Below are 15,444 nucleotides of genomic sequence, written 5' to 3'. Positions count from 1 at the left end.
TTTGGGAAAAGTGCACAAGACATTTATGAACGCTATCCAGAGTACACCAACTCTAGTGTGGCCCTCGTGCCGTTCGGGATTAGTTCCCCTACTAACCTCCCTTTCCCTGTTGTTGTTCTACCTTGGATTTGCCTGATGATTCTATGAAGGACTTACTGGAACTATCTACGCCATCAGGTTAATGTGTTCATTAACAGCTGATACACTATCCAATAGACATTAGAGCAGTGTCTAATGTAGTGATTTCTTGTTAAAGTCTGTCGAGTTGGTGTTACCTTCCATGCCCTTTGCATTGATTCCTCCTTCTGGCTGTAGTTTTAACAGTCAGAGGGTGACGTCAGTTGGAAGGTCTGCTTTGACCAAATGTGTACCAGACGATACCATCTCAACCAGGAGATGACCCTCATAAACTGTATCCTTTAAAGTATTTACGCAACCTGTATCCTTTGGTTAAGTGTAATTCATTAATACAGTGCTTTGATCCATGACAGGTATGGTGGATGGGGTTAGAGAGTGTGGGGGTAAGATGCATAGGCCAGGGTAGAACAGGGTGAGAGAGGTGGGTGAACAGAGGGTGGGGTAGGGTGGTGGAATGTAGATAGAGAGGATGGTGATAGATAGGGGGTAGGATGGGTGAGGGTAGAGAAAGTGCAGGTAGGGCAGCTGGGGGTAGAGAGGATAGGGGTATGGTAGCTGGACAAACATTTCAAAAGAGTACATGTGAATACCTCAGGCGTACCTCTGCACATTTCCATTGATATCCACCCAATTGCTGTATTCCCATAATTCCATTTTAAATGTAATTGTCAATTAATTCTCTTCTAATTATATATATGTTATCAGGCTTCGGTTAAGAGCAGGAACGCGCTAAGTTAAGCAGGTCTTGAGTTCCCCAATACGCATCACAATAGGTATGGACACTTAGTTAAATATGGTAAAAAGGGTATCATTTGGGCTTTGCTGTCTGTAAAACTAAAGAACATATGTTTGGGACAAAAATCCAAAGTGGATTGAAAAAACGCATATGCTGACTAAGATTTACATGACATGGTGCATTCAGAAAATCCATGGTTTAGCTTTATAGAGTTTGTGAGACAACTCCTTTACTTTCACTCTTTGCTTTTTCTTCTAACTACTGATCGGGCTCTCTGTAAAGCAGAATAGTTTTTTTTTTTAAAAGCCCTCTTTTGTTCATATACCTCTGTCCTTTGTCCTGTTATTTGTTATATTTGTCAATTATTATTTTAGTTAGTTATTTTCTTTATCATGAAACATATTTGTATTCTTAGAGGCATAGTCATTTTTGTCATGTCTTTTTTGATTTTATTACCTTTTCCTCCCAGGTCAGACATTGTCAACTATGTCTGCCCACATCAGTAGCAGCAACAATGTAATCTGGATCCCAACACCATTCACTTCAAAATATTGTGCAGGATGATGAAAAAAAATCAGATAGATGGATGTACGTCAGGGTGGAGGAGCACCATTTAATGACAGAGATAGAATAGGTGCAGTGCTGTGGTGCCATTTTATTGCAGAGAACGTTTAGGACAAGTGCAAGCAAATACACTGTCAACGTCACATAAACCTTAAACCCTCCATACGACTAATATTATACATCATCAGTGCACCAAAGCAATGTAGTTGCAGTGGAGCACAAGAAAGAATTTGTCCGGACTTTAATTTCACCAAAACAGAGGAACAGTCTGTGACATTGATAAAAAGAAAAGGAGAAAGAGTTGAAAATGTAGATCGTCTTGAATCTCCAAATAGAAATGTGTTAGAGGGTGAACAATAGTTATGAAAGAGCAGGCTCTGAATCACAGGGCAAACACACTCTCAGAGTTTCCACTGCAAATAAACCTGTTGTGTTAGAGGGTGAACAATAGTCTATGAAAGAGCAGGCTCTGAATCACAGGGCAAACACACTCTCAGAGTTTCCACTGCAAATAAACCTGTACATATTTACTGACACTTACTATCTAAAAAGTTATCCCTCCACAAAAATTTACCAATGTAGCATAGCATATAATCTTAATAAAAAATCATATTTGTTATCTTCAGCAACAGAAAAACAATTACTTAATATATATAGCTTACACAGACTAAACTGCAAATAAACCTTTAAATATGTACATATTTATTGACACTAACTTTCAACTAATGCAAAAGATGCAAATGTGTTCCCATCAGCCACAGCGTCAGCATGTGCACAGTGCCAGGGCTGCAATCAGAATGGCAAAAGTCTACAAAATGGTTCCTATGATAATAAAATCAATGGCAGAAAAAGCAAACTACTAACATGGCTGACACATTTTCACTAAAACCTATCAAAGGCAAGTACACAATTGCAACAGTAACAGCAACTAATTGTAAACACTAAAACACATGCATCGTGCATGCCTCACTCCTGCTATTAGTAGAAATTCAAACTACGAGTCATTTTCCTGCAAACAGAGAAGGACTGCAGATATCAGAGGTGGTTTTAAAACTGTGTGCCTGTTTGGAGACAGTTGTACTCCAAATGTGTTAAAATACCCCAAAACAGACCATTTAAGGACTATCTATTACATGAATGTATTTATTTGTTTAACACACCTAACCTAGAGGAATCAAGGCACTGGTTGCATATTGTGTTGAAAGTTAAATACATATTGAGGGTGCGTAGGGCAACAAAGGCTAACAGTAACGGCATTTCAATATTTCAAGGGAGCTTAGGTTTTAAAAATACTTTACAGGTTTGGCAAGTTGAAGGAGAACACTAGAGTCCTGAGTTGTTTCCTGAACATCCAATATGATTTTTCAGTTCTGAGTCGCCAGGGTAAATCGTTCCAGCCTTAGAGGCAATTACCAGGAAGCTGGTCCCCACAGATCTTTATCTTGTGAATCTAGCAATAGACAATTGGTGAGAGTATGCAGAGTGGATATGTCTAGTAGATGTAGTTGTGGAGACATTTTGTGAGGAATACCTAGGCACTGTGTTCGAAAGACATGTGTGCCTGATGGCTAGGGATCTAAAGATGATGCATTCCCAAATGGGTAGCCAGTGGGCGCTTCTTCTTGTTGTTGAGTTGTGCTCAGGCTTTGAGATATTGAGTGCTGCTCTGAGGGCATTATTCTGAATGGTTTGCAGCTTGTTGATGTTACCCACAGAAGTTCCTGCAAATATTGCAATGCTGTAGTACATCCACAATCCTATGAGCGCTCTAGCAATGGTGACACAGCTTTCTGAGGTCAAGAATGGTATGCATGTGTTGATTAATTTTGAGGTGTGGGCTGCAGAGGAGGTGATCGTGTTGACCTGCCTTGAGAGTGACAGTGTGGCATCCATGTAGATTCCCAGGGTTTTGACATTGCTGGCAACCGTTATGGCGAGGCCCTCAACCTCTAGAATTTGAACCACTTGTGTATAGGCACGTTATAAATGCCATATCATATCATTTCCATCTTTTCCACATTGAGGCAGAGTTGGTGGGAAGCCATCCAGGCCTGGATGGTGTGATAGACTGAGTGAAGATTGAAAGAATCAGTATTGAAGTTTCCCATAAGGCGAATCTGCATGTCGTCCAGGTAGTTCATGCAGGAAATTCCTTTCTCATCCAGAAAGTCAAATAGATACTTTGGGAATATGTTGTAAAGTGTCGCTGAGAGGAACAACCTTTGTGGGATGCCATAAGTGAGCAGGGCTGGTGGCGCAGCTGTGCTAAGTGAGAAGACTCTCATAGTTCTTTCGGAGAGGAAGGAGGAGATCCAATAGATGGTGTTAGGCAAGATGCGTGCAGCACAGGTCAAGTGTCGACATAAGATTTGGTGGTCCACCAGGTCAAAATCTGCCGATAAGTCTAACAGCAAGAGAAGGGCTGAATTGCCCGCATCTTTGATCTCGTCCAATTGATTTTTCAAGTCCAAAAGAGCAGATTCTGTGCCATAGCTTGGATGGAAACCCAATTGGCACAGACCCACCAGATTGTTGGTTTTCAGGAAGCTCTGTAGATAGGCCATGCGATTCCGGATTTTCAACAGGAAGGGGACGGTTGTTATGGGGCGGTAGTTAGTAGGGACATTAGGGTCCAACGAGGATATTTTTAGTAGAAGGAGGACCCAAGCATCCTTGAGGCTAACGGGTATGGAGCAAGAGGTGAAAGAGGAGTTGATGAGGGAGGGAATGAAGGGTGCAAGTGGTATTGTGCAGTCCTTAATGACTGTTGCAGGGCAGATGCCCCCTGGCAGTAGGGAGGTTTGAGGCCTTTGATGATATTGGTTATCTCAAACTCAGACATAGATTTGAAGTAGAACAAGAGGGTATTGTGCAGGGTAGCTGGGGGAGAGTCAGAGACATTTGAGGCGACACTTGTCAAGGAGATTTCTTTGGAGCATGTCATTTTTGAGTAGTAGGTCCTTTTGGATATTGGTGCACCAGGCGCTATCCTGTATACAATTGGTAGGCAGGGACGTGGGTGATTCTAATTCTTGCATGATAGTGAAGAGCTCCCTGTAGCCGGAACTCTATCCTTGTTTTGTAGGCATTTCTTTTTTTTTAAAAGGATCACCTTTTTTTAAGTGCTCACTGAGAGAGAGTAGCAGGCACTGTTCTGCTCACCAGTGTTGTGTTTCCATTTGGATTCTTCCTGACGTTTGTAAAGGCAGAGGGTTTTAAGTTCTGATGAAAACCATGAGTTGTGGTGCAGCACCGCTTTGGCTTTCCTTTGGGTGATCAAGGCCACAGTGTTAATGGCCAGCTTGAGTATGGTGTTCTAATGGTCTGCATGGGTTAGCACATCCAACAATGGCAAAATTCAGTCTTTGGTGATTTTTCTAGTACTGTGGGTAGCTGTTGGAGGTGGAAGACATAAGCATACATATAATAACATACACTTTTTTTTGTACCCATCTTTTCATAACTGCGGCTAGTATACCCGCGGCTATGAACACCTTCTTGTAGCTGCGGATACACATACATTTTTTACATACTCAAAAACATACATTGCCAAGGTTTCAAATTTGATTTGACACAAAGGTAGTGGTGAGGTATTAAATCTGAAACACATGTAAAATTGTGTGGTCCATCCCAACATCCTGAGAATCATATGATTATTGCACAGAAAAGTGTGACCTCATACCAGCTGCTATTCTGTATATACTAGTGCACTGCGTGCCAACAACAAACGAAACCAGGTATTTCTATGTTACCTTGTGATGCAGTTTTAGTTGAAATGTCAGCTAGCCGTGGGTATACCTGAGGTTATAGTCGGCGCGATGCTGAAAACCTGCGCATATGCCAACAACCAATGAAACAATCTTTTTAACTTTTTTATCATAACCTTGGCTATTCGGAAATACAGCAAAAGAAAAATGCTTCCCTGCCATCCCAGACCTTCATCAAGTGCCCCCCACATCTGTGCCAGATCCACCCACTCCCCCGATGGTCTTCTTACCTCCCTTTCCCTCTCCCATTCCCCTACAAAACTTGTTTCTGTGAGACAGTTTCAGTTGAAGTGTGGGTAACCACTGTTATAGCCCAGGTACTAGCCGAGGGTATGCACCAAATGTTTGAGCCTTGTGTTGCAAACTTGGACCATAGCCCCCACCCCCCCCCCTCCAACTCCCGAATTTCACTTGATGTCTTGTTGCTTCCCCCCACCTCTAGACTATTGGCATTTTCATGTTTTTCACCTAAAAATTACTTTTTTCTGTGTTTGATTTTCCAATACCCTCAACTATAATTGAGAAAAAAAAGACTATGCCAGTTTCATGTATAAACAACCGGTTTCTTGGCAATTTACCCGAGATAGCACAATCTAGTTTGTAGAATACTAAAAAAAGTACCAGACAGAATAACCTCAAACCACAAAAATATGGCAAGTCAACTTTTTGTGTCCAAGTTGTTTTGGACCTGATCCAATTCTGTCCCGTGGTTTTGATTGTGACATCTGGCAAAATGTGACCCTTTTTTTGTCTATGGCAAAATGAATGGGGACTATGCTGAAACTGTGTTTTTTTTATTTTTCAAAGAATCTTTCTCAAACTGTATTGCAATATTTCAGCCAAATCCGTTGCATGAGTCAAAAGTTATTAGCAACTCATTTTTTCTATTTCGAATATAACTCTGTTTTACCTTATATATAAAAGAGAAAACAACACCCTATACTATATACTTTAATTAAACACACCATCTGCAATAATAATTAAAAGAAAAACACTACACACAATCCACCAAGTGCAGAGATGTAAAGAGAGGCAAAGCAGCACTGCAGGACCTGTGTTATTTCAAAAGGCGTAAAACGTGGTTCGAATTTGTTTCAAACATGTGTAAACAGGTGTCCTATATTGGGTTGATTGCAAATCTAATCCAGTTTGAACCTATTTAAAGTGTCACACACCTGTAGGAGAGCTTCAGTTCCAGTGAGGTATTGGTTAATATATAGATTTTGAAGGGTTTCACACTGTGACAGTGCCACACATATGTAAAGAATATTTGAAAGATTAGAATCACTGAAAAGATATGCTGACACCAGTTGTGTATGATATATCTCCCGTGGGAGGCCCTTTTAATTTGACACATGTTTCAGCTCACTCCGAACCTTTCTCAAAATAGGGCATATAATGCGATCATTAAATTACTATTGAACCACAATGCAAATTAATTCATACATCAGAAAGAAATTAAGGAAGGGGGAAGAGGTGGGATTAGTAGGAGGGAAAATGAAAACCATATCAATAAAGAAAAAGAAAAAAGAAAAAGAGAAATCAAAACCTTACATTAGTTGCATGTTCAATCTCACATGCTGGTCACATTACATGTATACATATTGATATATTGACTAACATATTGTGCGTAGTTCCGTTTTACAGAAATAAAAGGTGAAAGAAGTAAGTCAACCTTTTTTAAATCCTACTATATAATGCAGTAGTTCTTATCATCACTATATTTTTCACACACCAATTTAAGGTGAAATGTTTAGATCTACGGACAGTACTCTTACAGTCATTGTGCTTGTTAAAAAAATAGGGAGAATTAATACATATCTTGCAGTTGTAGTCCCTGGGTTTGAATCCCACCTGTGTAAATTACGTTAATCAGTTCATACAAATATATAGAAAGAATTACTGATATGTAAGACTCCTGGTGGGAATACACTGAAGTACTCATAATTACTGCGGTTATGATTGTAGAGTATCTTAACACACCGCGTGTGAACTGGTGTTGTGGAAGACTGGCGACCGGAGTCCGCCATGGATATTTATTGGGGCCGTATTTCCCCAAAAAATATTTAGACTGTTTTTAGTTTATTACTAATAGAAGGCCGGGCTTCGAAATAACGCTGGAGATACTGATAAATTCAAAGAATGCCCGGTAAAAGTAAAGGTAAAAAAGCCGTATGCGGCGTGTTTGGGAACTCTGCGCGTGCTCTGGAGGGACACAAGTTAGTATGAAAGTGCGCTCGTCATATTAACAAATGTACCAATTAGTGCGGTCTTAAACCTGAAGTAAGGCGCGTCCTGGTAAGTGATGTATGCTTTGAAAAGAAAGGGAGGCTCCCTCTATTGCGCTTACCTGCAAAATGCAGCTGCTCCCTAGTCTCACGCGTCGGCTGGCCTGGTAAGAAAGCCCTGAGTCAATGGAGTGTTAGTTTATGTCTGTAACCATGGCAACGTGTTAAGTCCCTTGTTGATGTTAGTGTCTTGAGCCAGTTTTGCCGCCATATTTTGGGCTAATTCAATTCAATTTGAGATGCAGTGCGGGTGACATACATCACCCAAACATGCAGAGGTCGGAGTTCATGAAGACTGCATGAAATGATCTGTATTTTCTGATTATGTGATTAGAGAGTTTTAAATGAAGAAATCGTGAAATGGGGGCGAGATGTATAGCTGACATAGAGACAGGTATTGCTCCAGGAGCAAGTCACCTACATTGTGCCCTGCTCAAATTAAGGTATGGCTTATATTTAAAGTTTACAACTGCCATAAGGATTGTGACTCTCATAGTTATGATATTTGGAAACATGGGTGTATGTCTTGAATGCAGCCTTTGAGCCAAAGTGACATGGATGTTAATGCAGCTGTCAAATGGGCACTTGTGAGCACTGAACCTTTTCTGTGCCAGTGGAGAGCAGGTGCTGCAGATCAGGCTACTGATCCAGCAAGGAACCGGTGCACACTATGATTTTGGGATGGAGCATATGAAAAGGGAGATTTGGTTAGTGGATCTTCCTTTCTGCAACATTTTATTAATTTATCAAACTCAAAAAGCCAGGGCTTTGAAGGCACCTGGTCCCAACATGATACAGAATAAAACCAAATAAAAGGACGCACGCCCAGTAGGGAATGAGACCAGGAGGTAGATTGCAAGTTGAACAAAGTTTATATCAATAAAGATGTGCACGCAGAGAACTCTGCTGCCCTGAGAGCACTCTGCCAGACAATACATGGGCAGCACATTATGAACCAGAAAATCGTCATGAGTGATGCAATAACAAAGTGTACAATATGATAGTTTCAGTTGGTCGTCCCTCAAGGTCCCGTATGGAGTGTAGGTGATGTCGGCCTCCAATTGGTTGCTGTGGCTGGGGCGGTTCATTTGGCACGTGGGTAAGCTGGGCTCATCTTCACAGGGTGAAGGTCAGACTTGATTCACAAGATGTCACATTCCTAACTAATCTAAACTACACAATGACCATTGGCATGCAAAGAATAATGTTAGACATGAAATCAGTATTTAGATGGAGGAGGCTATACATTGTAGACCGATATATTTGCATTCTAACCCATGCTTTTATGGGGCAAGAGTACCGTTGGCCCTTCTCCCAGGTGTATTATCTTAGAGAGTCATCTGTGATTTATTCTCCGTGGTGCCTCATGATTCAAACGAAATGAATGGATGGATGTTAGTCTAAAGGAGGATTTATGATCACATGGGATTAGGTATATGGTGGCCAATTTAGGTTGGTCCGGGGGAAGGGTCTTCCAGCAGTTACTTTAAAGAGAGAGTGGGGAATGCGGGCAAACGGTCTGTAAGCTGTAACTTCCAAAGGTGGGGGTCGAGATGGCACAGGCAGGGTTGTGGAGACGGATGAGCATGCAGGCCAGGGTTTGCTCCGGTCACAGGCAGAGTAATGAGCTCAGAGGAAGAGAGAAGGATACTGGAAATTTGCAACAGTACATGGCCAGGTGCTTCTGTGAGAAATGGGTTTGTGCAGAGCTGGCAGGATTTGGAGGGGGAGGCTGGGATTTCTGTGTGCAGCACTGGACAGAGGGAGTGATGGCTTGATGATGGGGCCTAGAGAAAGATGCAGTTGGCAATTGCACACATGATATTAAGGTGTGCATGGGAGCATTTCCTGTTGATGTACAGGGTTGTAACTGGTCTCAGGATTCCAGATAAACATCACTTACAGAACAGCCGTTGCAGAAAGATAACAATTTGCGATAATGTGATTTAATTGTGGAAGGCTGACAAGAGCTCTATTCTTCAGGGCAGGATTCTAAGAAAAATTATTTTCCTTCTAATCCTAGAAACTAAAATGTAATGCAATTTTATTGAGGTATCATATGTACAATGGTGGCTGCAGATACTTTTCTATGTATTTGAAAAACCAATCCAAAATTGACACTTGGAGTTTTGGAGGCAGTCTACTTTAAGAACGTTTATTTACAAATGGGTTGTAAATGGTGCATTGTACAGCTCTAGTCTTTGGAAAATGTGACAAAAATCAAATGATTTGCAGGATGTTCCGCAAGGAAGAACACAAACGTTTCGATGCTTCAGATGTCAGGTCACCACGGAAATACAAACATTTAGCAACAGCCTGCCGTTTAGGTGCTAATTGAAATATTTTTCAACAAATAGTAAACAGGGAGGTAGAGTATAAAACTAACATCTTGATTCATGGAATTATTTGCGTGTAAAACGCACATTTGTAGCGCTTTTCTGCCCGAAAATCTCTGTTTAAGGTATGGGGATTTTCGGGAACAATGGCGTGCAAATGTGCGTTTTACACGCAAATAATTTCATGAATCAGGGTCTATATGTTTGTGCCATATAACTGAAACTGTGCCTGATATTGTGTGGCACCACCACACTAGGAAATTGTCAGTATAAAATTACCTGTCACTAGGATTACATTTAGTTTTACATATTGTGCTAGGAGGTTTAGCATTTAATAAACCACATTGTTCCCATACTAATTAATAAAATAAAATGAGGGTTGCCAGAAATATAATCAGAATCAGGTGCAAGTGAGTTGCCACAACAGTCCAGGTTATTTAATATACCATAATGCATCTCAAAGTACAAGCATGCTGGTTCAAACATCACCATGTCAAATGCCACATTTGACATGCCAAATTTACAGTGTAAAACATTTTCAGTTCAAGACTGCCATTCAAGCTAACGTTTATGCAGTAAGTTATATCATCATTCTGGCATCTACATTGGCACTAGACAATTGTGAAGCCAATCTCAAGAGAGTCATGCAAGTGTTGAAGCAGCAAAACACATTATCATTCCAGCCTCATGTGCATTACAGGGGTAAAACCAGTATGACATTTTCAAAACTATAACCGTTAATCGGGAAGCAGTGTGAATTAAAAATACCAGTCATGGTCCGCCTATACACCTGTGAATAGAGCCTGCTGCAAATAAGCAGCTGGGTGGTACATCCCTCTGACTGTGACTTAGACAAAGAATCTGTTAGGTGCTATATGCATGTGACGATTTGACTACTTCTCTGTAGAAGTACGGGGATAAGTAATGCTTTCCAAACTCTTATTTAGTCCCACACTATTACTTCGCATGCGGTCATCTCAATCATAAAAACAAATACAGGCACAGCATGAATGGAACACCTCCTCCACCTCCACAGGATGCAAGGCATTAAAACATCTAAAAACAATAGTACTATGGTTCCAAAATTAAAAAAAGGACATATTCCATCAAGGTTCTATGAAAATGCTAGTGTTAAATCCAACTAAAAAGACACAACTTGAATGAAAATAATTAACAACCTCCTCTTTAATTAAATACACAGAAAATCTAGACGTTTGGCTTACAGGGGCACTCTTGAAATGAAAACAGTCAGATGCAGGGAATTGTTTTTGCATTAATGTTCAATTTAGGTATATTCGTTTTAAAATGGCAAGGTGCAGGGTCTAAATTGCCACTTGGGCCCTTAGAACAAGAAGAAGGGGACAGAGCTAATGTAGGTGCCATAAAATCCTATGGGCCTCATTACGACCCAGGCGGTTAGTTACCGCCTGGGCCGTGACTTTACCACCATGGCGTAAACTACGTTTACGCCATGGTGGTTGGCGGACTTACCGCCCCATTCCGACCTTGGCGGGGCGGTAAGTCCCCAATCCCCATTTACCCTTCCCCATTCCCATTTTTGCCCCATAGGGTATAATGGGAGTGGGGAAGGCGTTAATTACGCCACCGTAAATTACGGTGGCGTAATTAACTCCATGGTCCCTTAGCGCCATGGATTTTAACACCTGCTAAAAGCAGGTGTTAAAAGCGCCATGGCGCTAAGGGACCTCGTACTCAGGCGGTAAGGGTCGGCACTGTTAACGCTGCCGTTAACCCCTTACCGCCTGGGTCGTAATGAGGCCCTATGTGTAGTGTTCAAACGCATCAAGCTGGATTTATGGATTCTTTTGCATGTCAAATTGTTTCCCAGGTGATGGAGTTGTTACGACAGGATTTAGCAATGTGGCACAATACAAAAAACAGCAATTCTACCTTGCATGAAAAAGTCTGGAACAGGCAGGGATGCTCAAAGAGGTGTAGTTCTTGAAGCATTTATAAATTGCAGTAGAGACAAAGGCAGCTTCTTTTCTTTTTTGCTGCTGTGATGCCCTATCCAGGTTTTTGAGGAAAGGTGGATCCTTCCCCAACCCTTTAAACCAGGAAGGTTGCTATTGACAAGAGCATGTTTGACACTTTCACTGGCAGAGTCACCAACATTCAAGCAGGCGTTCCAACACCTGATCCTTGGTGATGTGATTTCTATCGCCCCTAGCCCCAGAGACTTCACTCCACCCCCAAGGAAGTGTCCATGACCCCCCGACATTGGTTGTGGTAGTAGTAGAGGTAGGGAAAAGCAAGTACCTCTCACTGTGTAGCAGTAGAAAATGCAGGCAACAACCCCGGCAGTAGGCAGCTGCTCTCAATTGCCAATACAGGGGAGGTTTACCAATGCACATTTATTTTTATTGATAGTCCACTGTTCATACCATCCAGTAACATGTCATATGTGTATTAAAAGGCATGTTTCATACATAACACATCAATACACAATGTTAATATTTTAGATAATGTCCTACTCCTTAGGTTCATGTTCAAATACATGTCACTCAGTAATGAACACCCAATGAATGCTTCTCCCACTCTCATGTAAAAAATGTATATTTTAATTAAGATAAATGCGTAGTAAAGAACCATTGCCATTATTATCATCACTGTACATAACATACTTAAAAATGCAGAAAATCATTAATGGAAAAGCTAAACTATTGTCATTGCCTCTACCTTAAATCAAGACAAAGACTGATCAACGAAGTCACCTTACAAACAAACTACCTGCCTCCCCAGGTCATGATAGGCAACCTGAAGAATCATCCTAGGCAATCAAGCACCTGCCTCACCAAACCATGATAGGCAATCTAAAAGAAGCACCTGCTTCAGTCAATACCTCAAAACCGTTCTCAATGTGATATCAAATGAAGGACAAAACAAACACATAATGCTCACTAACTGTAGAGGGTAGACAGATGAGGACTGGACAGGATTGGGTGCCTGGAATAATCCACAATTCAAGCAAAATGGAAAAAAAATTAACAAAATACGAAAAAATCCCAAAAGCTACTTATTACTGCATCATGAGCTTTACATCAAAAATAGGATCAAATGCTTCAAAAAGAATGAAATGTCCTTTGGACCTACTGGTGCCAGCATATGGCTAATCCAGAATAAGGTGTCTGCTCTTGGGTTTAGTAGTAAAGGTCTTTCCCCAAACAGCTGAAAAAGCTTTCAAGTTCTGCTAAAACATGTTTCAAAATAGCCAGAATCAAGCTTGGGGATTCAAAAGTCCAGGAAAAGTATTAGGAGGGGGTGGACCTCTCCTTTCTGGAAAGTCATTCTGCTCTTCCTCTCCTTCCAGCCACCTGCCTCCTGGACATCCTGCTCCACTGCCCCAAACAGCTGTTTGCAGGGACTGAGCTTCCTTTGTTATATACTTTTCGTGCTGTCCCTATTCCATGCCTACACTCCCCAAATTCTTCAGCACTGAAGATTCTTCTAAACAAAATATCAAGGACACAAGTGTCATCAGCTACTTGGAATTATGCCAACAAATATGTTTTAGTTGCCAGCACAGCCGGGGCTATTGAAAAAACTCTACTGTACTTCATCACAACATGCAAAAGCATATCTGACAGCTTGCATTTCACTAAAACATTATAGTGTTTTCATCGAACTGTGCATTTAGCAAGAAGGCCTGGCCTGCATCTCAGACCACATGCCCTTTTAAGCATGGCTTAAAGCATGGCAAACATAGGGAATACATTTCATCGGTGTGAATGCCTGCATTCCGTCTCTCAGAACATGTGAGTATTCTCTTTTTCTGTTCCCAGCCAGGAATGTTGTCAGGTACACTGGCATTGTTTGCCACGTAAGCAGGCATAGGCCTGTATATCACTGGCCAAACAGCAATATTTCCCAACCTCAAGTTACTTTGGATGTTTTGTTGAAGTGGGCAGGGGGAGGGCCTTTCTCCCTCCTTGAAAGTCTTTATTTTTACTGTTAAATCTTGGGAATGTATTGGATTGAATTGTAAGCTTCTCTGCAAATGCAAAGAGTATAGCGTACACACTCATTATTCAGAAGCCATACATTTCTTTTTACAGTAAAAATAATCCAATATCGCAATGGCACAACATTTGATGAATAGTATCATCAATAAATAACCATGTAAACATCCATAGTAGTAAAAAAATACAAAAACGTATTCGAGAACATGACATTTTATAACAAACATTCATTGCAGTAAATTCAAGTAATTGCATCTCATAAACCATGCAATATCAATAAATCTAGCAACTGCTCTCGCAATGTAAGGATACACAGCAAGTTTAAAGCTAATCAGGGCATCTAACGTGTTTAGTAAGTTATAGTTTACCAAAACTGGTAAAAGAAAATGTACTCCTTGCTTTGGCATGTAAACAACAGGAAGAAATAAATGGCCTCTCACATTATGTAATTTAGGGGCAAACAATATACATGTATCCATTTAGTTTGGGTTTCATTTAGAAGTAAATGAGGTTAGAGGTAAAAGGCTGAACCTCAATTTCATAAAAAGTGATCTTTGTTTTGAGCTGAGTTCGCGAACATCTGAATCACCTGCTTTAGGCTTTTATGACCATAACCCATCCCATCCTCATTATCCCTCTCCTCCCAGCGATTGTTTAATTAGTTTGACAAAGGTAATGTTGCGTTTTTCAATATGTTTTTACTGCAATGTTCGCAAAGTACAGGCTCAGTTTGTGAATACAACATGACATCCTTGACAAATGTTTTGACACACCTCACATTTTTGATTGAACAATCAGTGGTTGTGTGCAATGTCTGCAAACGTTGCACGGTTCTCTGATTTGTCCAGAGGTTTCCACGGACACCGAACCAAGAAATGTGTCCGCAGACCAGACACAGATATCACTAATATTTGTTTCCCTACTTTATGGCCATTTTAAAAATATCTGCTGGACATATTTACACCAAGTTTGCAAAAGTACGCTTTTGGGACCAAGTCAACACTCCTCGTGTAAGTTTGGTGTAAATCCATCCTGCAGTTTTGGCTCTAAGTGTGACCAAATATTTTTTTCCATTATGTCTATGAGGATGTTGGGAGCCCCCTATAACTTTGCCCCCACCCCCTTGACAAATACACACCAAACTTTGCAAAATCATTCCAAGGTGGCCATATTTTTTTTGGCAAAGTTTGGTGAGGATTTGTCTAACAACACCAAAGTTTAAGCCGCCCAAAAACTGCTCTTTCCATGAGTTGAGCAATTTAACCATAACTACACTGCCGCTCCCGCAGGATGTGTAATTTTTCATATTACTCATATGCCTAATAAATATTTTATATACATATACAGATGAGAAAATATGAGTCAGTTCATTTATAAACATTCTCCCCCATGAGTTTATGTATTTTGGATAATTCCCTTATGAGTGAAATAAGTAATGATTTTCAGTCCCCTCTCAAGTCGTGTCCAAAAATTGTTGTTGAACAGAAATTCAACTTTATTGGCACATTTACCGAACGCTGGCTTTCACAATTCATAGTTTGTTTCTCAAGAAATCAGCATATGTTTTAGGGATTAAACAGAACTCGTCTCACCACATAACCAACATATCCTTTCATTTCTAGTAATGCTCTAATC

The sequence above is a fragment of the Ambystoma mexicanum genome, chromosome 8, assembly GCF_040938575.1.
Source record: "Ambystoma mexicanum isolate Mex_15411 chromosome 8, UKY_AmexF1_1, whole genome shotgun sequence".
NCBI classification, from domain to species: Eukaryota; Metazoa; Chordata; class Amphibia; order Caudata; family Ambystomatidae; genus Ambystoma; species Ambystoma mexicanum.
Note: the sequence above shows the minus strand (reverse complement) of the source record.